This window comes from Oncorhynchus keta, chromosome 11 (assembly GCF_023373465.1).
Source record: "Oncorhynchus keta strain PuntledgeMale-10-30-2019 chromosome 11, Oket_V2, whole genome shotgun sequence".
NCBI lineage: Eukaryota > Metazoa > Chordata > Actinopteri > Salmoniformes > Salmonidae > Oncorhynchus > Oncorhynchus keta.
In genome coordinates this window covers 44,794,387-44,817,755 of record NC_068431.1, presented here as the reverse complement: position 1 = coordinate 44,817,755, position 23,369 = coordinate 44,794,387, and the positions used below count along the sequence as shown (strand labels likewise).

Genomic DNA, 23,369 nt, shown 5'->3' with positions numbered 1-23,369 from the left:
GCAATTTCTGAGGTGCAGTTAACTCTAATGAACTTATCCTCTGCTACAAAGGTAACTCTGGGTCTTCCTTTCCTGCTGGCGGTCTTCATGAGAGCCAGTTTCATCATAGCGCTTGATAGTTTTTGCGACTGCACCTGAAGAAACTTTAAAAGTTCTTGAAATGTTCCTGGTTGACTAACCTTCATGTCTTAAAGTATTGATGGTATGTTGTTTCTCTTTGCTTATTTGAGCTGTTCTTGCCATAATATGGACTTGGTCTTTTACCAAATAGGGTTATCTTCTGTATACCATCCCTACCTTGTCACAACACAACTGATTGGCTCAAACACATTAATAAAGGAAAGAAATTCCACAAATAAACTTTTAACACGGCACACAGGTTAATTGAAATACATTCCAGCTGACTACCTCATGAAGCTGGTTGAGAGAATGCCAAGAGTGTGCAAAGCTTTCATCAAAGCAAAGGGTGGCTACTTTGAAGAATCTCAAATATAAAATATATTTTGATTTGTTTAACACTTTTTTGGTTACTACATGATTTCATATGTGTTATTTCATAGTTTGATGTCTTCACTATTATTCTACAATGTAGAAAATAGTAACAAAAAAAAAACTCTCGAATGAGCAGGTGTGTCCAGACTTGACTGGTACTGTATATTTCCCCAAAATATATATGGGGGATTGGAAATGATGCAGACAATTACATTGATAGAAGCCACAATCTTTCTGCAATATTAAAGCTGGGAAAAAAGTGTCACTCTTACTCTAAATGTCTGTAATTTTAAGATTCACACATTATTTGAATCTATGTAATAAAAAAAGAAAATAGATATATTTAACAATAAGAGCAATGGGGTGAAATTGTACATTTCATTACTGGAGATAAATGGAAAAAGTGAGATACATGACACTCTGTATCTGTCCTTTAAAAGGTTCAATATTGTGTGGGTCGTAACGGAGTGAGAATGTGTGATTTGAAAAGACGTTCCAAGGTTGGTATCTCAGACCGCCAAGTGGAGAGGCAGAGGAAGGAGTCAGGTGCCAACCTCTCTCACAGAGATTTACACCCAGATGAGAGACCTCTTCTGACCGATATGCCATCGGTTTGCCAGCCAACAACTACCCGTCCTGTTTTAAATATGGCCCATTAAAACAATGAAGTACGACAATGATGATTATGATCCCAGTTTGGCAGGTGTAAAAGCCAGAGCACAACTTCCTGTGTCACATTGTATATGAGGGTAATAGGACAGAGATTGAGATAAAGCATGATACATTTCTACCTTTGAAGTTTCAGCACATTGGTTTTTGAGATGTGATTGTGGACGATTGGAATTCCTATACTTGATGACTAAGGATTTGTGTATTGATCTGTGTTGATCAAATTGTTGATCTGTTTCTCAACATTATGATGTTGTGGTATTGGCGTTGGTGTCATGTTAGACTGTAATGGTTTCTCAGGGTGTATATACCTCATGACTACATCCAGATATGAGTCACCCTCGTGTTTTAATGAGATCTCTTTGCTCTGATTATTGGAGATCCTCAAATGTCGTTAGTCATGCATATTTATCAGATATAATTAGGGCCTGCTGCAATATCGCACTTGGCAAGTGGGCTGAAATTAGATTTCATAAATATGCATTTGTTTTTTTGACCCCACACCCCCCGAAAAACAAGACAAGACAAAGAGAAGGAAATGAAAGGAATATGACACACTAAACAACAATAAGGAGACATAGCTATGGCTGCATCGACCAAACCTTCATAATCACCACATGCCCACCCAGTTTTCACTCCCACAAATTAGAGAGCAGGAGACGAGGAACGAAGGTAGTTATGCTAGCAGATGACAGTACACTGTTGGCCTACCACGGGAAATTGTGCGCTATCATTAATACGGGCAACACACCTGGAGGGCATTACTAGCAGCAACCCCCCAGCCATATGCATAATATTATTGATTTTATGAAAATGGATCCACCACTATTTTCTCCCCCCAAAAAACAAGACAAAACAAGCCTAGGTACAGGCAGGCAGGCAGGCACACACACACAAACACAGTAAATTGCAGTCTGGACATAGGCATGCCAAGCATAGTTAAATTCACTAGGCTATTGATAAGGCCTAAAAATACAGTATACAATGAAAAACAAAAACAACAATATGTCTTAAATAGGCTGTCTAAACAGTTACAGGCAGCATAATTGCTCCCCGTAGGCGTATTATAGGCCTATAGACAAGGAAACTGAAGACTATGGAGGGTTTTACACCACCCAAACTATTCACAGGAGCTGGACATAGATCCAGTATGAAGAGAATGGGGAATGTCCACTCACCGTGACACTGTTCCCAGATGTAATGCTTTATAAACATCATGGAATCATCTCACAGACCATATTTGGACTTCTACAGAAATAGCAGACAAAATTGCATTGCATTCGAGCCATGTACGTTCTCAACAAACTCATGGACGGTGAATCATTCCCCCTCCCATCAAATTAAATGAAAAACAATCTGTTTGTTAAATAGGATATGGTCAGAAGCATGATATTATAAATCACATCTCTCATTCCATGAGCAAAAGGCATTGTCTGCACCCTAACCTCCACCAGAAATATCAAAATGAACTCTGAATACATTTGGAGACATTTAGCTATTAGCGCTGCTTGAACATTGGGGCACGTTTGTAAGGACACACCTCAGTTATTTCCACCACTCCCACCTCAGCGCAAGCAAGCTCTTATAATAAGGCGCCAGGGTTGGAAAATAGCAGAGTGCCAGAGAAGTGCAAGTCGAAATTGCAAAAGAGCACGTGCCTTAACTTCTGCCGAGTCTCTGAGAGACAGGTTTATTTATATATCAGCATGATAAGGTCAGCTCATAAATCACTCACAGATAATATTTCTCTCTTCGCGATGCAGTATACGTGTGTGTGTGTACAGTAAATGTGTGTGCGTATGCAGATGTCTCTCAGTCAGGGAGGTGTTGTGTGTTCTGGCCCAACAGAGTGCTAGCATTAGCGTTTAGCTCACGGGGAGGAATCCCACGTGAGCCCTTATTGATTAGCTTAGCGTGGGTTAGGGTCACATTCTACAGGGCCTGCAGTCTGACAGACTTCCTCCCCACTGCCTGCCCAGCTCCCCGAGTGTGCAAGAGCTACAGACACATACACACTCTCACACAAGATGCGGAGTATTGACTGCAGGGGGAGGGGCTAGTGCACTAAGCTCTAATTATTCCATTATCAGCTCACACAATGAGAAAGACAACACTAGCTATATCTCTAAGGAATGGCAAGGGGAAGCAATGAAACCAGCCCAAAAATTATATTACCATTGACATATTGTTCAGGCCCACCACATAGGCCTACAATATGTGTTGAAATAGGGTCAGATAGTACAAGCACCAGCAGCCCCATCAGTAGAAGTGTGTAGGGTTGTGTAAAAGGCCTACAAATGTAGGATCTTAATTTGATCACTCTTATGTTGATGAGAATTTTCATCCACAGCAGGAAATGCAAACTTGTAGTGTATTCAAGGTTTAAAAAGGCTTCTAAAGGTTGTAACTTACTTAACCTTTAACATTTCAGACATGATTTGCCCTAATGTGAAACGTAACAACCCCTACGAAAAATATCCATTAAATATAATCCACATGTATGTAATAATTGACTGTATGTTTGTTTAGGGGTGGCAGCGTAGCCTAGTGGTTAGAGCGTTGGACTCGCAACCGGAAGGTTGCGAGTTCAAACCCCTGAGCTGACAAAGTACAAATCTGTCATTCTGCCCCTGAACAGGCAGTTAAACCCACTGTTCCCAGGCCGTCATTGAAAATAAGAATATGTTCTTAACTGACTTGCCTGGTTAAATAAAGGTAAAATTATTATTATTATTATTTTTTATTATTATTATTATTTTTAAATTCCATGTGTAACTCTGTGTTGTGTCAAACTGCTTTGCTTTTTATCTTGGCCAGGTTGCAGTTGAAATTAGAACTTGTTCTCAACTAGTCTACCTGGTTAAATAAACATTTTAAAAACATTTCCTGTTGCTGCAGGATTATTTTCCTGCTGTAGCAAACTGGCTCAAATTAAGATCCTACATCTGTAACAGTCATTGTGGCTTTGTCAGGTGAAGCCGTTTGATGTAGTAATACCTTCTGCCTCCAGGACAGTTTTAGAGGTGTGTTTAAGTGGACGAATGGTCAAAGTGAACCGTGAAAACCCTGCAGAATGGTGGCGTTTGAACAAACAGCGTGTCATAAGCTTCTTTGTTTCTGCCGCCGGTGCTAAAGAAACACATGCACCGTTTCAACTATCAAGCTGTTCTGTACTCCTGTGCTCGTGTACTTCTGTGGATGTCAAGCAGTTTATAAGGCCAAAAAACAGAATGCCAACGTCTCTGGGATAACAAACTTATGTTTCAATCCACAGCAACTCAGGTGTCCGTTTCTATGAGCAGAAAACACACAGGTGCACGCACACACGCACACACACGCACACAAACACACACACACGGCAGATTTACTGCAAGTACAGTAAAACTGAAAGCTGGATAATTCAACTCTAATGTTATTCTTAGTTAATCTATCCCTGGTTAATATACAGTGGAGGGTAATATCCCCTCTCCTCTCCCACTCTGACTGAATCTCTTCTGATTCTTAGTTCAATCTATTCTTAGCAAATCTGTTCTGGACAGCAATATCCCACTGAAGGTTAATCTGTCTGAGAAAATAATCATTTTAGCATGTTATTTCTTGTTCCAGTGTTAATTTCAGGGTGACTTCATAATCACACTGAACCCCTGGGCTGTCATCCTTCATGAAGGCTGGGAGCTTCATTCCAGAATTCCCTCTGTTCAGTGTGAGCTCTCTTTCTCTCCAAGCAGCTCCACTCTGAGAAGTGCTCAGTCAAACACTACAGAGTTCCCGACCACCACCCTCAAACCCCATCTCACTCCAGCCAGGGGAATTTAGATTACAACTAAACAAAGTTCCCAATTTAAAGTTACGATATTAATTAACCCAAAGTTCAACCATGACTTCAAAATATATATTTTTTTTTAAGTTTCTAAAAATGTAAAATTATTAAAGTTTCTGGCTAGGGGATTCCTAGAGGAGCCAGTGACAAGGAGACAGAAGACCATTGAGTTCCTTTGAGATTTTATTTGTCATTATTTCTCCCAGGATGCATTCCTACAAGTCACAGCATGAGAACCAATCAGATAAACAAGTTCATGAATAATCAAATAAAAGTAAATTAAGGTTGTTAAGGAGTCAGGGAAAGAGACTAGGGACATAAAACAGCGGGCAGAAGGGAAGGTGAGACAAAAAAAATGGCTCTCCGCCGGACAATTAATGTGTCGCCCACGGTGACCACTGGTCTTTAATCTTAATGCTAGCAGCCCACATACCAGCCAGTGACCCTTCATCTGACTACCCTTCACACACATACACAAAAACACGGAAGCATTGCCCGCACACAATAATTACTGCCCAGATAATGTAGAAATCTATTGAATTTTATGTTTTGTATGCCTGTACAGTGTAGCTGTGTTCGAATAGTCATACTAACCGCACTAACCACACTATTTGTGACGTAAATTGAGTATGTAGTATGTTTATTGGTCATAGTATGGATAGAGTTAGTATGCCACAAGTTACCGGATGTCCGTACTCCATTCGCAAAAATACGAAGACTACACACAGTGGACACTATTTCCATACTTTTAGGGCCGATGACGCAATTCATCGAACTTGCCAGTATATTAACTATATGCTAACTTAACTACCCAACGTTTATTGACTTGATTATTTACGTCAATCAAGTCGTATAGTCGTGCGTTCTGAGACGCAATGAACATAAATTCGCTCTGGCCATCTACTCCGATTTCAGAGCACTCTCATCTGAATGTGCCAGAGCGCAGAATAACTGATGAATTTACGAACGCTCAACACCCATTGAATATGGCCCGTGTCAGTAAACGTCGGCAAAAAAAGCGTAATTAAATTGTTGCCAGCAGCACAGATAGTTACCAACGCTCTGGAAAAACATCTCTGCTAGGGCAGTTGTGGTCAGAATGCTCGGAACAATCCCCACTCCCCAGCCAGAGCCCCCAGTGTGCATTCTTAACTCTACCAGAGGGAAACGCTCTGAATTTACGAACGGACAATCTGGCAACTCTCTGAATTAACGAACACGCCGAAGTGTCAGGCTAGTCACTTGTTATGCTAACAAGCTAGCAAGAGGTTGCATAGCAACATCCTCAAATTCCGGTAGTACGCTCAACTGAAAGGATACCATTTGTTTACAGTATACAAAAATGAACTACTAGTACATTAGTATACACAGTATGTTAGTATGGGTATTCGAACACAGCTTATGTCTAGGCTGGCATTCGTGAGTGCCAGTGTGCGTGTTACTGAGGTACACTGGTGTGAACAATCTGGCCACACACTAATTACCATTTATCGAGGCAGCAAACTAGGTGTGTGTGTGTGTATATTGGGGGAGTGTGAGCAGTTTGACAGCTGCTTCCCCTCTAGCCACGGCTAATTTAAGGAGAGCGATCCTGGCTGAGAAGAATGGTCTGAAAGGTTGAATAATGAACCCAAGTGGCCCCATAACACAGAGCGCAGCAAAGCACAATCTAACTGACCCACTGTGTCTGCGCCAAGTCATGTCAACTGCGTTCACATGTCATGCCGGCTCTTCTATGACTGCTTACTGGTGATGTTTAATGTTCCAATTGATAGAAGGATAATCAACATTTGTAATAGATTTGAGCTGTACTCGTATCTTTCAAAGTGTATATGGAATCACTTAAAACATGACGCGGTCATGTTACACCAGCTGAGAGATGATGAATATGACTGATTATTGCAGGTTGTGTGCAGGCTGGTGTAACATGGGAGGTGGCCTGTGTATGGGGGAAAGTGATGTACCTGTAGAACGAAAGGATGAGGGGTGGTCTAAGGAGTAGTAATCACTCTGAGCCATATCAAATGCAACAGCTACACTTCATCATGGATTAAAACAGATACAGCCCTCACATACCTTCACTTGCCAAACACACACAGGCACACACACAAGTTCCAGCAAATTGGTCCATGCCTAGGGGCAAGACCTGGGAGCGAGGCAGGGGAGCTGGGAGTTTACAGCCAGGCTCAGGAGAGAGAGAAGGGGTGGAAGAGAGAGAGAGAAACAGGAAGAAAGAGAGAGAGGAATGGAGGGAGGGAGAGCAGAGCAAGGACTAAATCCTGTTTGTGTACTCTCATGTGTCTGTCAGGGTGTGTGTGGGTGTGCATGTGAATGTGCGAGTTTGGGGGTATGCCGCCGTGCATGCCAGAGACAAACAATGTGTGTGACTGGACCGGGTGCACGGCCGGGCCCATTGATGTGAGTGTATGACACACACAGGCTCAGAGTGTGGCATTTCATTTCTAAAAGCTGGACACCTTTTCATATGTCTCTGAATGAGAGGGCAGAGTAGTGCAGTGTCCTCTACTGTGGCACACACCTGCATCTCAGTCTCCCCCTTCTCTCTCTCTCTCTACCGCCATCCCTCTCTCGCTCATAGGTGCTGCAGGGGCCTGATCTATGGCATGGAGTGGCAATGTACAGATGAGAAGAGGCGAGAGGAGGATGTGTGAGAGATGCTGGGGGAATGGGAGGTGCACTCATTTCTGACGCGTGTGGCGTTCTTGCGAGCGGTTCTCGACCCGACGGAAAGAGGGCTTTGATTTAGCTGGGGGTCCAGGGCGCCCTGGATGGGCTCCATCCATCTTGTAAAGTAATTACGCTACGAGCGTTTCCATTGGAGGGAGGAGGGGGGCAGCTGGGGGATCTCAATAGCTTTGTAAATCACATTCTCTCACTAGAAACTAGAGGGAGATGGAGGCTTAGAGAGTCCTATTATATTTCAGACTTTGTAAAAAAAAGACTGTAAAACACTGCTGTCACACCTTAAAAACCCATTTAGAATTTAGGGAAAGTGCAAGGGGAGTGGGAGCTATAGCATGAGAGAGACATTGTAATGGTTCAGGTATAGCTTTACTAACTTCATTATCTTCACAGCTTTGCAGGTCTGTGTCTTGGTCAAGTTTTTTTATTATGTTTTATTGTACTTAATTTAGTTAACTAGCTATGGATTGTTATAACCTGCTTTAGCAACATTAATATACAATAGTTTGCAAAGATAGAAGCAATGTATGTATTTGACAGAGATCACGCACAAAACACATGTAAGCACGGAGGCACTCTTACACCCTGCCTCCCTCTCTCTCGGGACAAGAATGACTAAATGTGTCTTCAATGAGGTTGCCATCCTCTTCACTCTGTCTTTAGGGACAGCAATCACATCCCCCACAGTCACGGCCTGTCTTAAAGTGGACTTAGCTAGCATTAGCACGTCCACAGCCAAGTTACCCTTTCTTCCGACCCTAACATGGACAGAATGATAAGCGGTGTTAGGGCTAGTTGTCTTGGCATATATATAGATCGGGGGTCGGAAGGTTGGTCTGGCTTGATACGTTTCCCCCGAGGACCCAGCTACGTCACTCAGGCCTGCAACTGGCCTAGGGGATAAATTGCAGCAGATACGAGATTGACCACCCCTTGACTCAAACACAATACCATAGTTCCATGCCTTTTGGCGTTTGAGATATCTTAATTACTCCATACCGTCTATGTTGTCTGTAGCTTAGTTCACACAGAGTTCAAATTCTTATTTTTAGTTGGTCAGAGTTGGTGATGTCTGGATCTCTTTTTAGCAATGTCAGATACAGAACACCTTGAGGTGAACCATAGGATCAACAAAATGTGCAACTATGCGCATTGAAAAATAAAGAAATCATTGACCTATTTGGCGGTAGGTTGGCATTGTATCACTTCTACACTGATAGATGAGACATGCAATATTTGTATTCATTTTATTGCTGATAGTCGGGAACGTTTGTTTTTAAAGGCTGGAATAATTGTCTATGCCGGTTTTGGCTGAGAATCAGAACAATGTGAAATTAAAAGTTTAAATTGATATCCGGATTTGGCGCGTCTGAAACTCTTCAATCTGTCACTAAAAGACTACAGGTGCATGCTGCCAAACTCATCAGTGGGAAGGCATCCCTCACGTGTCCCTACAGCGGCGCTCTCGAGGCACAGGCAGTCTCTCAGGCCGCAGAATACTTCTCACTTAGCAGACGCTCTTAACCAGGAGCAATTAAGATTAAGTGCCTTGCTCAAGGGCACATGAACATATTTTTCACACAAGGGCACGTCAACATACTTTTCACCAAGTTGGCTCGGAGATTCGAACCGGCGATCTTTGGGTTACTGGCCCAGCACTCTTATCCGCTATGCTTTCAATTTGGTTGTTCAATAATGTCAAAAAAGGGATCTCTTTTCGGTTTCCTTTGTTTTAGCAGCAGCTCCTTCAAATAATTTATTTATGCAGTAGTTGTTTCTCAATATTTATATCAGCTGCTTCTAGGGGGGGAACAAAATGAAATATGCAAACGGCTACGAGGAGTCATATTGCTGCATGCAATGGATTTTTTTAATGACGTTACTGGTGGACAAAATGAGGAAGAGTTCTAGGACATTTCTAGTTGGCCTTGTAATCTCCATACACCTAATTTCACCTGTCCATCAATATATCTGTCCACCATACAGGTTTGGCTAACAGTACGAAGAACTTCCAGAGGACTCAACAGGTTGTTATTGTCATGAATCTTGCCCTGGAGGCAGAACTGAGCAATTTCTGCTAGATGGGCCAGCTGCAAAGTCAAAATTGTACATACCGTAAAGATTTACGAAAACAAAAATGTGCTTTTTCGTCTTTAAAGTTAGGGTTAGGCATAAGGCTTAGCAGTCTGCTTAAGGTTGAGGGTAAGGTTAGGTTTAAAATCCGATTTTATGACTGTGGCTGTACCAGCTAGTGACCACTCTGCAGAGCTGCCTCCAAGGCAAGAATCATAAATGACAACCTACGAGGGCTCAAATCACCATAGCTTATATACAGTGGGGCAAAAAAGTATTTAGTCAGCCACCAATTGTGCAAGTTCTGCACTTAAAAGGATGAGAGAGGCCTGTAATTTTCATCATAGGTACACTTCAACTATGACAGACAAAATGATAAAAACAATCCAGAAAATCACATTGTAGGATTTTTAATGAATTTATTTGCAAATTATGGTGGAAAATAAGTATTTGGTCACCTACAAACAAGCAAGATTTCTGGCTCTCACAGACCTGTAACTTCTTTTAAGAGGCTCCTCTGTCCTCCACTTGTTACCTGTATTAATGGCACCTGTTTGAACTTGTTATCAGTATAAAAGACACCTGTCCACAACCTCAAACAGTCACACTCCAAACTCCACTATGGCCAAGACCAAAGAGCTGTCAATGGACACCAGAAACAAAATTGTAGACCTGCACCAGGCTGGGAAGACTGAATCTGCAATAGGTAAGCAGCTTGGTTTGAAGAAATCAAATGTGGGAGCAATTATTAGGAAATGGAAGACATACAAAGACCACTGATAATCTACCTCGATCTGGGGCTCCACGCAAGATCTCACCCCGTGGGGTCAAAATGATCACAAGAACGGTGAGCAAAAATTCCAGAACCACACGGGGGGACCTAGTGAATGACCTGCAGAGAGTTGGGACCAAAGTAACAAAGCCTACCATCAGTAACACACTACACCGCCAGGGACTCAAATCCTGCAGTGCCAGACGTGTCCCCCTGCTTAAGACAGTACATGTCCAGGCCCTTCTGAAGTCTGCTAGAGAGCATTTGGATGATCCAGAAGAAGATTGGGAGAATGTCATATGGTCAGATGAAACCAAAATATAACTTTTTGGTAAAAACTCAACTCGTCGTGTTTGGAGGACAAAGAATGCCGAGTTGCATCCAAAGAACACCATACCTACTGTGAAGCATGGGGGTGGAAACATCATGCTTTGGGGCTGTTTTTCTGTAAAGGGCCCAGGACGACTGATCCGTGTAAAGGAAATAATTAATGGGGCCATGTATTGTGAGATTTTGAGTTAAAAACCTCCTTCCATCAGCAAGGGCATTGAAGATGAAACGTGGCTGGGTCTTTCAGCATGACAATGATCCCACCAAACACACCGCCCGGGCAACGAAGGAGTGGCTTCTTAAGAAGCATTTCAAGGTCCTGGAGTGGCCTAGCCAGTCTCCAGATCTCAACCCCATAGAAAATCTTTGGAGGGATTTGAAAGTCCGTGTTGCCCAGCAACAGCCCCAAAACATCACTGCTCTAGAGGAGATCTGCATGGAGGAATCGGCCAAAATACCAGCAATAGTGTGTGAAAACCTTGTGAAGACTTACAGAAAACGTTTGACCTCTGTCATTGCCAACAAAAGGTATATAACAAAGTATTGAGATAAATAAGTATTGTCAATAACAAAAGTTTTCCACCATGATTTGCAAATAAATTCATAAAAAATCCTACAATGTGATTTTCTGGATTTTTCTTTCTCATTTTGTCTGTCATAGTTGAAGTGTACCTATGATGAAAATTACAGGCCTCATCTTTTTAAGTGGGAGAACTTGCACAATTGGTGGCTGACTAAATACTTTTTTGCCCCACTGTATGAGAGCAGAGCAGTGATCTATGTCCTCTGAGACGCACGATACTGAGAAGAGCAGAAGTGCAAGCCATATGTCATATACGCTACAACATGGGACGTAATGTATGAACATTGATCTAATCATATATATATTATGTGAAAAGGTAATAATTGCCACAAGATAAATCAGATTTTTTTTTAAATGTTTTACTGTCTAATAGATTGGTTTTATGCTGATTTTGATATAAAAACCCCAGTGTATTGTGTCTGGTCACGGTTTCAGCAAATGTTTGGTTTTGATGTCGCCATTTTTAACTTTCAGTGGCTCAGTTGCTGCTATAGCTAGCTTCACTAGAGCCAACTGTGATTCACAGCTCTCTCTCTCCCCATGTCCAGAGTGAACCGTGTCTGCACCACCTGCCTCCGTCTTACATAAGAGCCTGAGAGTGCAAAGAAACCCTGGGCGGCAGGCGGCGCAGCACGCACACACACACACACACACACACACACACACACACACACACACACACACACACACACACACACACACACACACACACACACACACACACACACACACACACACACACACACACACAGCTGTGCAATCAGGGGATAAATGCAGGAGAGACGGTCTAAGTAGTAGGCAGGTACTATACCAAAACGAGAACCCATGATGTTGGACCCAGATGGAGTGGTTTGGAGGATGATGGAGAGCCATAGGGAGGTGGAGTGATACAGGAATATTGAGAGTGATATGGGAGTAATGAGGTTTGAAGACTAATGCAGAGCATGTAGAGAATAACCAGGTAAAATGGATGGTGACAGACAACAGTGGTGTAGAATGACATGGGGGAGGTAGAGTGATACAGGGTATTCAGGAAGGATAATATGGACAGTGACATAGGATGATGTGGAGATGGTTATGTGATACTGTTTAGAGTAGGATGTGACAGGGAGTGATTAGAGATGAGTTATGAGGAGGGTCAGGGGTCAACCAATCATAATCATTTGTCTCAAGGGCACCCCGTGTTGCTCTAAAATAAACAATCAATATACAATTTTACAATCATCACGTGACACGCAATACATAATTGGTTAGAAATGAACTTGTAGAATATCAATAGAGCGTTTGATGACGGGGCCATGTGAGAGCTGTAGAATGAACCAAGTCTTGATCAGCCTCAGCAGACATACAAAGCTTCCTTTTGATAAATGGTTAATATCCTGCATTAGTTAAGATGCTTGTTATGTGATGTATCATCATTTGGAAGGCCAGATGCTCACCTTCAGGGAGCCTTGCATGCTTTAAAACAGAGCACATTCCAGAATGTTTCATTACACAGCACTGTACACTAGCGCTTGGCGTTAAAAACTAAGTACATCACTTATAAATGGGGACACGGACGTTACTCAATTTGGGGTGAAACAAATGTGTGGCCAGGTGGCAAACCCAACCCTTGTGATGAATAATGTCCAGAGGACTTCTACACCCTTGCAAAAAAACACGTTTTGCAGTTTCACAAGTGAAAATGTACATTTGACATGCGAAATAGCTGTTTTCAAATGATGAGCTTAAAAGTGTCACGTGAAACCATATTTTTTACATGTATTAAATGTAGAGTTCATGTTCACACCACCTTTTCACATGTGAGGAGAATAACATGTTTTTTAATCTCACATGTATTTATTTATCCATTATTTTACCAGGTAAGTTGACTGAGAACAAGTTCTCATTTGCAGCAACGACCTGGGGAATAGTTACAGGGGATGAATGAGCCAATTGTAAACTGGGGATTATTAGGTGACCGTGATGGTTTGAGGGCCAGATTGGGAATTTAGCCAGGACACCGGGGTTAACACCCCTACTCTTACGATAAGTGCCATGGGATCTTTAATGACCTCAGAGAGTCAGGACACCCGTTTAACGTCCCATCCAAAAGACGGCACCCTACACAGGGCAGTCACTGCCCTGGGGCATTGGGTTATTGTTTTTAGACCAGAGGAAAGAGTGCCTCCTACTGGCCCTCCAACACCACTTCCAGCAGCATCTGGTCTCCCATCCAGGAACTGACCAGAACCAACCCTGCTTAGCTTCAGAAGCAAGCCAGCAGTGGTATGCAGGGTGGTATGCTGCTGGCAATTTCATGTGAATTGCAGTTCTACATGAAATTTGTGGTTTCACATGTTAAAACCTTTCACAGGTGAAAAACATGTGCCATTCCACATGTTAAAAAAACTCCACATGTGAAAATGAATCACATGTGAAACAATCTCATTTGCAGGTTCACATGTAAGAAAACTCCACATGTGAAAATCTCACTTTAACATGTGGAATTGCAATTTCACATGTGAAAAACAATCACATGTAAAAAATTAAATTAGCAGTTTCATGTGAAAAACTTCTGTCACTGTTTTTCAAATGAACTTTCAATTTCACGTGAAAGTAAAAATCTAATGTGCAATCTCACTGCATAGCCACATTAAACTCCACATTAACTACAATATTTGTAAACGAAGTAAAAGTAAACAAACACTGTTCAGCCTAAAAAGCATAATTTACAGTATATAATTTTGATATCATGGATGGTCCAGCCTCATACCTCAGCTTTTTACCAAAACTGAGGCAGCGAGACGCCTTTGTTAATGTTTCAATTAAGGATTGCAGCTTTAAACACCTTTAATAGAGTCGTAGTGTTGTTATATAGTGGAATCCTCTAGGGAGTGAGTTACTTTAATAGAGTCGTAGTGTTGTTATATGGTGGAATCCTCCAGGGAGTGAGTTACTTTAATAGAGTCGTAGTGTTGTTATATAGTGGAATCCTCTAGGGAGTGAGTTACTTTAATAGAGTCGTAGTGTTGTTATATGGTGGAATCCTCCAGGGAGTGAGTTACTTTAATAGAGTCGTAGTGTTGTTATATAGTGGAATCCTCTAGGGAGTGAGTTACTTTAATAGAGTCGTAGTGTTGTTATATAGTGGAATCCTCCAGGGAGTGAGTTACTTTAATAGAGTCGTAGTGTTGTTATATAGTGGAATCCTCTAGGGAGTGAGTTACTTTAATAGAGTCGTAGTGTTGTTATATAGTGGAATCCTCTAGGGAGTGAGTTACTTTAATAGAGTCGTAGTGTTGTTATATAGTGGAATCCTCTAGGGAGTGAGTTACTTTAATAGAGTCGTAGTGTTGTTATATAGTGGAATCCTCTAGGGAGTGAGTTACTTTAATAGAGTTGTAGTGTTGTTATATAGTGGAATCCTCTAGGGAGTGAGTTACTTTAATAGAGTCGTAGTGTTGTTATATAGTGGAATCCTCTAGGGAGTGAGTTACTTTAATAGAGTCGTAGTGTTGTTATATAGTGGAATCCTCTAGGGAGTGAGTTACTTTAATAGAGTCGTAGTGGTGTTATATAGTGGAATCCTCTAGGGAGTGAGTTACTTTAATAGAGTCGTAGTGTTGTTATATAGTGGAATCCTCTAGGGAGTGAGTTACTTTAATAGATATAGTGGAATCCTCTAGGGAGTGAGTTACTTTAATAGAGTATATATAGTGGAATCCTCTAGGGAGTGAGTTACTTTAATAGAGTCGTAGTGGTGTTATATAGTGGAATCCTCTAGGGAGTGAGTTACTTTAATAGAGTCGTAGTGGTGTTATATAGTGGAATCCTCTAGGGAGTGAGTTACTTTAATAGAGTCGTAGTGGTGTTATATAGTGGAATCCTCTAGGGAGTGAGTTGTTATATAGTGGAATCTTAGGGAGTGAATTTAGAGTCGTAGTGGTGTTATATAGTGGAATCCTCTAGGGAGTGAGTTATTTTAATAGAGTTGTAGTGTTGTTATATAGTGGAATCCTCTAGGGAGTGAGTTATTTTAATAGAGTTGTAGTGTTATTATATAGTGGAATCCTCTAGGGAGTGAGTTACTTTAATAGAGTCGTAGTGTTGTTATATAGTGGAATCCTCTAGGGAGTGAGTTATTTTAATAGAGTTGTAGTGTTGTTATATAGTGGAATCCTCTAGGGAGTGAGTTACTTTAATAGAGTTGTAGTGTTATTATATAGTGGAATCCTCTAGGGAGTGAGTTACTTTAATAGAGTCGTAGTGTTGTTATATAGTGGAATCCTCTAGGGAGTGAGTTACTTTAATAGAGTTGTAGTGTTGTTATATAGTGGAATCCTCTAGGGAGTGAGTTACTTTAATAGAGTCGTAGTGGTGTTATATAGTGGAATCCTCTAGGGAGTGAGTTACTTTAATAGAGTTACTTTAATAGAGTCGTAGTGTTGTGTTATATAGTGGAATCCTCTAGGGAGTGAGTTACTTTAATAGAGTTGTAGTGTTATTATATAGTGGAATCCTCTAGGGAGTGAGTTACTTTAATAGAGTCGTAGTGTTGTTATATAGTGGAATCCTCTAGGGAGTGAGTTACTTTAATAGAGTTGTAGTGTTGTTATATAGTGGAATCCTCCAGGGAGTGAGTTACTTTAATAGAGTTGTAGTGTTGTTATATAGTGGAATCCTCTAGGGAGTGAGTTACTTTAATAGAGTCGTAGTGTTGTTATATGGTGGAATCCTCCAGGGAGTGAGTTACTTTAATAGAGTCGTAGTGTTGTTATATAGTGGAATCCTCTAGGGAGTGAGTTACTTTAATAGAGTCGTAGTGTTATTATATAGTGGAATCCTCTAGGGAGTGAGTTACTTTTGTGCCATTAATATATATTATTGCAAACAAAAATAATGATATTGAAAGCAAAACATAAATAGGAAAGTATTGATAGCAAAACAAAATAGAGAGCAAATTAATTGTATATGGATGCAAGACAATTGTTTTCAAATATTTTGTTAGAAAATAAAACACCTCCCTCTTTCCTACAATTTCCCCGGTCTTTGGTTATTACACTGGCCTTTGCTTTCGCTTTCTTTTTTTCCATTTGCAAGTTCTGGCCCATTCATTCCAGCAACAAAGCTAAGCAGGGTTGGTATTGGTAGGTCCCTGGATGGGAGACCAGATGTAGCTGGAAGTGATGAAAAAAGTTCACCCGGGGAATTTCTTTTTTTCGCGAGGGAAAAAGGTGACAAATGTCAAATGTGAAACTTGACACATGTTCGAAAACCACATCTTACTCATGAGAACATTTCAAATGGGATTTGTACACACGTGTTCGAAAAAGCACATATTTTTTCACGCTGTTTTTTTGTAAGGACAGGTACAACTTAACTTTAGGGCCAATACTACAACACCTCTGTCTGCTCTGCTCTGACTCGGGCCTGCCTCTGTCTATTTGGCTATCTGCTTACCATCTGGTTTGCGCGTGTTTGTTTGCTTGGCTTGTCTCCTCCACCACTGCTGAAACCTAGTCCCTGAACTGACGCAGCAATGTAGTCCAGCTGGGATCTGAGTTTCCAAACAACTGAATAATTTAAGGCAGTTTTCAGAAAAGCAGGAATAAACTGCATTGCTGTTTTTTTCCCCAGCGGTATAATTCCCTATTCCCCAGCAATGTGATAGTGGGGCTTTCACCTGAAAGCGCATTTATTCCGCAAAAACCCACTGGCAGTCCACTGACTCCACAAACGGAAACTCCTCCCAATTATGCCTCTGTGTTTACTTGTGTTTTCCCTTCAGGTTCACCCGTCAAGCGAAGGAGCTCTATGTCCTGTGACATCAGGGCCTAACACCCACAGGAGCCGCTTACTTACCAATCCCTGGCCCCTGAAACACAGAGGGAACCAAGATTTTACACACTTTATCACACATAGAAGCTATATTCCAGCTCTGTTAAAAAGAGATTCTCTCTTCTCATAATCCTTGATTATCCCTGTAATGTGACAGGGTGAATGCAATAAGAGGTCTGGAATGTGAAATTAAGAACTGTGACATAAGCAGCCCTGTGTCATGTTGTTGGGTTGTGACTCGATAGTGACACGTAGCAGAGGAATGCTCAGGAAATAATTGCTCCCGGGTCTTGACAAAGGGACAGGCTGAGGACTGTATCTAGAGCAGTGGCCACCAACCGGTCTATCTTCAAGGCATTCATAGTCGATCGCCAAACATTTCTGTAGAAAAGCCAGAGATAAACCTTTGCGCTCCTATTTGTTTTAAATTCGTCTCGCGCTGTTGGCACCGAGTGCTAACTCAAGTGTGCCCATTGCTGGCCAGTCAGATAGCTCAAATCATGGTGCCTGGAACTTCCAAGACACCACAGCAAAGTTTCATACTAAGTGAGATTCCCAAACTGTTAAAACCAACACCAGAAAGAGACTGTCAAAGAATGCAGCTAAGAACTCCTGCTTTTATGAGTGTGTTCATGTTTAAGTTTTTATTCAGCACTGTTAACATTGTTGTTTATGAAACACTTTTACAAACCATAAAACGTGCCTCTCCCTACTTCCACTCTTGCTACAACCAACCAACCAGCACTGCAACTGCAATGAATGAGTAGCCAAATGTAGCCTGTTGATAGGCCTGCGTTGTTATTATTACCAGCTTGTTGTTTCCATTTTAATATCAAGGAATATTTGACTTTCTATGGTCATAGGAACAATATGAATTTGTGCATGAGGCAAAAATAATGCAGTGCGACTCGAGTTCCACCAATAGGTGGAAGACGGTGTCCCCTCTCTCTGGTCAGTCTCAGCGGAGGGAGGGAGAGAGCAGAGAACGTAAGAGGTGGACCCTCTGTTGCGCTCTCCCTCCCTCCGTTGAGACTGACCATCAGAAAAATCCAGTAAAAACAAAAAAGAAAATTAGTTCAATTTATGCTCAGCTGTGCCACAAGTAATACAACAGATCTATTTAGCTCACGTTTTGAAATATAATATGGTCTGAGAAGAACAATATCGCCATGCCAAGCATAGCCAATATGCTGTGATCATGTATTAGGCCTAATGCATGAACCTTATTCCTAATAGGTTAATGTTGCATAGGTTTTTACGTTTTTAATTTTTTTTCAAGTTTGAGCGGAAGATCTCAGCTTGGATTTTGACTTAGAAAGTGATCTTGACTCAGAAAAGGTTGGTGGCCGCTGATCTAGAAGCTAATTGGACAACACTGGGTTTGACTAGAGTTCCACTCCATCATTGACAATGTTGTTTTGAATCATCTCTACATTACTGGTTGGAAGGTCACAAAGCTTGTGGCATGTGGCATGTTTGACCAGTTTCCCCATTTTCTTTTCCTTGTAATACAGTAAAAGCTCAAACTTTAGTCTTCACACTCTAAATAACACGAGCACTTTCCATCAGGCCTCCATAGCCTGTCAGTCGTAGCTCACGATGGAACACAACGAAGGAAATCTCCTTAGTCAGCAGCTGCAGCGGAGGCAGGGCAGGGCAGGGGGGAGACCAGCCACTCCTCTCAGTACAGCCAGTGTTGCTCTGCGTCCCGGCAGGCATCATTAGCTTGGTTCACTGGGCCACATTTGGGGATTTGGGGTTAGGCACCCATCTGGGCAAATAACCACGGTTCATTGGGCCATGTTGAGAGCTTTTTGGAGCCTGGCACCATCACAGGCAGCTGCTGAAATATAGATCTTGCCTTGAGAAAAGTGTTGAGTCCAGCCGATGATTCACACGCTACACTGGTCTGTTTGGTGTGAAGCCTGTGAATGTAGCAAATGATGAAGAACAAAAAAAATAACAGCTGGCTCGAGTACATTGAGGTGGTGAATAGGTTAACCAAAGTGGTGCACTGAGATCAGCTGTATGTGAGAAAGGACCGTACCGACATCATTTGTATGCGCAAGAGGCAAGTATACTCTGAGATTTCCTGTCCTCTGAGGGAACTGTACGGAAGTCAGCGTAAGACAGGGTTGTACTGATATCAGCCTGATAAGTGTGTGAGAGAGGACTAGGGATCACCTGGATGGGAAATGAACCAGCACTAAAATGACCTTGTTATATACGGTGAAGACATGAAAAAAGATGGCTGCACTGGCCACACACACCTGCAAAATGCAGCGTTTTCTGTAAACAACCCTATTCATTCTACCAAGAAAAGAATGTCTACATCCACACATTTCTACTTGCCTGACATTTCACTACATATTGCCATGGAAGTTGCATATGATATGGCATGGTTATAAAGTTTCACTTAGGACAAGAAGCCGACAACTTCAAAAAAGAACAGGATATGAAAATAAAAGAACAAAACCGAGCCAACGGTCTTAAAGTTAATATCTGAGTGTGAAGGAAGCAGGCTCCACCCACCCTGATGATGGTTTAAATGGTAATCCAGCTGCAGTAGATGCCTACAAGCTGGCCCCGTGTAAAACAGAACACACATTAGTTGTGCCAGGCACCAGAGAAGAAGTGCATACTCAGGGGTTGGTGCAAACTGAACATCGGCGTACCCTTCATTATTCATCCGCTCTGAGGAAAGGCCTCATATGCATGCATCCATGATGAACTCACTGCCAGGCTACATCCCTATAGCCCCTTCTCTTCCCTGGACCTGGCCTGCTCAACACAGCCACACGACACTCCGCCAGTCTCCACACAGAGAAGATGCAGTATAGGTCTAGTAGGTGAATCTCTCTACTCCGACAGGCTAGGGTAAAGATACTCTCTCTACTCTGCCAACAAAAAAAGGTATATGGTAGATTCAATGCATCTGTTATATATGAAAATGCTATGTTTGTGCTGTGAGCATGTCAAAGTGTGAATAATGAGTGTGCCTCATAGGTGAGTGCAGACCCTTAAGCCCTACACCCTCCTTTGCATGTAGTCTTTGATTTGATGGCAGCGTTATGACACAGCGAGTGCTGCTCCAGGCATGGGGCCAGGGTACAGGCCATAGACTTAGACATAACCTGTTGGTTTTAGTCAGTGGAAAACCCCTTGTGAGTTCTAACTTTAAGTAAATCAATCATGTTGATGCCCCCCCCAGATGACAGATCCAGAATGCTGTACATTAAAAACGAGCACAACTCAAAAGGGCTCCGCAAGTTCCGTAGTTCAGGGCTCTCACTTGTAGCTCACACTTTTTCCTCGTAACCGTCCAAATCATTGGACTGATAGAATCATTCTCCATACATCATGTACACATCGCAGACGTACCCGGAGTCATTAGTGTAGTTAGGAGCACTAGCTGATTAGGAGCCCATCATTCAGATCAGTGGGCAGCGCAGAGACTGATCTGCTATCATTAAGAAGGCCAGAGTATAAACGTACCCAGGACCTCCATCTGAACAGAGGTCCTCTTGTCTGAGCTGAATTCTGCCATTGACGGAGTACTGCCCAACCAGCAATGAATATAAATGGGCCTCTCTCCTTAGACGAGAGTGTGTGCATTCACTTGCGTAGTCACAATGCACTCTCCTGTGATGTGCATCTGATCATACCTGTGTGGGAGTGTTTGTGCGGGTGTGTGTTTTACATGTGTGACTGTTAGGGCGTGTGTTGATGACAGTGATCAATATTAAAAATTGCCTTTAAAGTGGCACTCCAGTCTCCCTTTCGCCTCATTTAACACCTGATTTACTTAGCAAAAGGCACATCTCAATAGGAGGTCCAGGTAAGTCATGACATGGCACAAGTGTGTGTGGGGGGTGCTCCTCAAGTCAGTGGGAGGCCGATGACATCACGACTTCCCATCAGACTGACTCTTTGAATGCCCTACTCCTTGAAGTTACCAGTTGTGTATTAAAAAAACACAAACATGTTTTACCTTTTTGTGTGTGTACTTTACTGTATTTATACTTGGGATATCGCTTTTCAACAGGAAAAGTAAAACAAAAAGTGTCGCTGCAGGACGTTAAAAGAAATCACAAATGCAATCAAACACACGACAATCTATTTAACCTATGGTGGTGGGATCTGGCACTCCTAAGAGCACAAAGCCTACAACCATTATCTTATCAAGTGAAAAAATAAATAAGTCCCTACGTAGCCAACGGGGCTAGCGATGGGCGCAATTAAGTCCTTAAATGGCTCCTCGGTTGGTGAGCAGCACTGCCGGTCCGACTCATAGATAGGCATGTCCTGATTCAAATCAAACCTGATACCGACCGTCTTGGGTCCATTTTATTATTGGGTAAGACGGAAAGACAACTCGGCATCGCAGGTTGTTCTGCGGATAATAGCCAGCCATAATGTTACCGTCAAAACGTCAGGAGGCGACAGTTTATCAACAGGCAAAGGCCACTGATATAGCCCACCGTTGAAGGAAAACGTTACAAATTCACAGGAAGATTTGCCAATTGACATCTCGTTTGCCAACAGTGACAGTGCGCCATGATCGATACATGGGAAGAACCTATGGAGCAACCGCATCACCCAGATGCTTGCACACACATAAAAGCTATAGGAAATCATGACAATTATGTTTCAAAAAGGTAGGAATAGGCTTACCCAAAATATTCCCAATAAGCGTGAGAACGCGAGGGTCTCCCTTGAAGATGTGTCTTGTTCGCTCTCTTGTTTTATGGGGTTATGGTTTACGCCATTTCTTTCTTTTGCATGATTATTTCTCAGGAAAGTGACGTGTCGCAGGCTTTCGCACATCAATTCACCTTCTCGGTGTCGGTCTGTCTCCCCCCAAAACACCTAATGCCCCCTCCTTCTGTCTTTCCTCTTTCTGACAACACCCTTCTCTCTCTAGTCGACAGATAGCTCACCACATGTTTGATACCGTAAGAGAAAGCAGAGAAAATAAAACGATAATAAAAACCAATGCGTATAACGCATTAGCGGCTAACTCAACGCAAAGGATGCTCCTCTTCTCTCCGTCTCTCCATGGTGATACATTTCCACGGCGTATAACGCATTAGCGGCTAACTCAACGCAAAGGATGCTCGTCTTCTCTCCGTCTCTCCATGGTGATACATTTCCACGGCGCCTCCCTCTGTTGCGAGAAGGCCAACATTAACGAATTATTTAAATGAATAAAATAAAGACTCTCCAAACAGGGTTTCAGACCTCTCCTTTGCTTAGCCTACTTGCGATTCTTCGTTGATGTTTTATATTGGCTACAAAGGGGAGCTATGAATGGATCTTCCGTTTCGTTGTGGCTTCGTTTGGCATATCATAATTACTTTTACAGGATTGTTGCCTAACGATGTTCATTATTTTGCAGCCTCTCGCTCGTGAATATTCCTCGGCTGCTGCCTTAGAAGAGCTGCTTGTGTGTTTCATCTCTCTCTTTCTTTTTCTTTCTTTCTCTCTCTTTCTTTCTCTCTCTCTCTCTTTTTCTCTCTTTCTCTCTTTTTAAAACTGACACATGCTCACTCGAATTCACTCAAAGCTGCTGCAGAATGAGTGCGGTTCCCATTTTTGCCACAATAAGGATGTCTTATTATCTGCCGAAGCCACTCTGTATCTGTGAAATAATATTTACATAAATGTTGTTTTGTCCACACTCGGAGCAGTTTTAACTCTATTGAATAAAGTATATTTTCAGATGGAGATCTGCATCTGGGTGACGTCATAAAATGTTAAAGCGATAGGAACATTTTCCTTCTCCCTCGTCGACAGATAACCCATCTGAGATACAGTAGATAGCCTATGTTGCACCGGGTCTCGGTATCTTGAAATAAAGCATCTGTATTCAGTATCCAATGACTTCAATGAACCATGCTACTGTGATGTTGCATTCAGTCCTACAAAATGTGTTATAGGTATAGGCGATGCCAGAGTAGCCTATGATGCCAGAGGTTCACTTCTGTGGCACCTTGGGAGAATCTCAATTTGCATACTCCTCACATCCTCTCTCCTCGCCTCCTTCTCAAAACCTATTGGAGGAGGAGTTTCTCTGACTTTCTCATCCAATAAGTTTTGAGAAGGAG

At 42.1% G+C, this 23,369-nt stretch overlaps 1 protein-coding gene across 6 annotated transcripts in view; it reads right to left on the bottom strand.

Moving 5' to 3' along the window:
- The window catches only part of LOC118390310 (neuroligin-2-like), a 79,767-nt gene extending 57,649 nt beyond the window's left edge, over positions 1-22,118 (bottom strand). For all 6 annotated transcript variants that reach the window (XR_008060598.1, XR_008060601.1, XR_008060600.1 and 3 more), the window contains exon 1: positions 21,937-22,118. The gene's annotated coding sequence lies outside the window, so the exon portion shown is untranslated. The remainder of the gene's footprint in view (positions 1-21,936) is intronic.
- Positions 22,119-23,369: the final 1,251 nt, after the last annotated feature.